Raw genomic sequence first — 561 nt, forward strand, 5'->3', positions numbered from 1 at the left:
AAACAAAAAATATTTACTTTAATATAAAAATAAAATTAAAAAATCTTTATTATAAAAAAATACTAGAATTTTATATACTTATTTAATAATAACTAGATTATAACTTGTTGACTATAATTTGTTGAAACTTGATTGTTTTTTAAATATTAATGAAGATATATATTTTAAAATTTAATTTTAAGTTTTAGACTATTTTATATTTTTTATTTACGTTCAACCAATAACTCATCAGTTGAACCAATAAACTAGTAAATCAGTAGTCTGATCGGTTCGATTACCAGTTCGATTCTGACAACTATACCCATCTAAATCCGAACCGAACCGATTAAATTGGTTCTGAAACCAATGAATAATCGGATATAATTGAACCCAACCCGATGATACCCAATCATAATTGGTTCGGGTATCAATTTTGGAAAAGTGGAATCCTAACTAACTTGCAACCCCAATTACCCTTTTATTAAATAAAAAATATAAATTCTAATAATATATATAACTTTTACACTAATTAACCTAACTCTATTATAATTATAAATTTATCAGTATTTTGTTATTGTTAGA

The sequence above is a fragment of the Arachis ipaensis genome, chromosome B10 (genome assembly GCF_000816755.2).
Source record: "Arachis ipaensis cultivar K30076 chromosome B10, Araip1.1, whole genome shotgun sequence".
Lineage (NCBI taxonomy): Eukaryota > Viridiplantae > Streptophyta > Magnoliopsida > Fabales > Fabaceae > Arachis > Arachis ipaensis.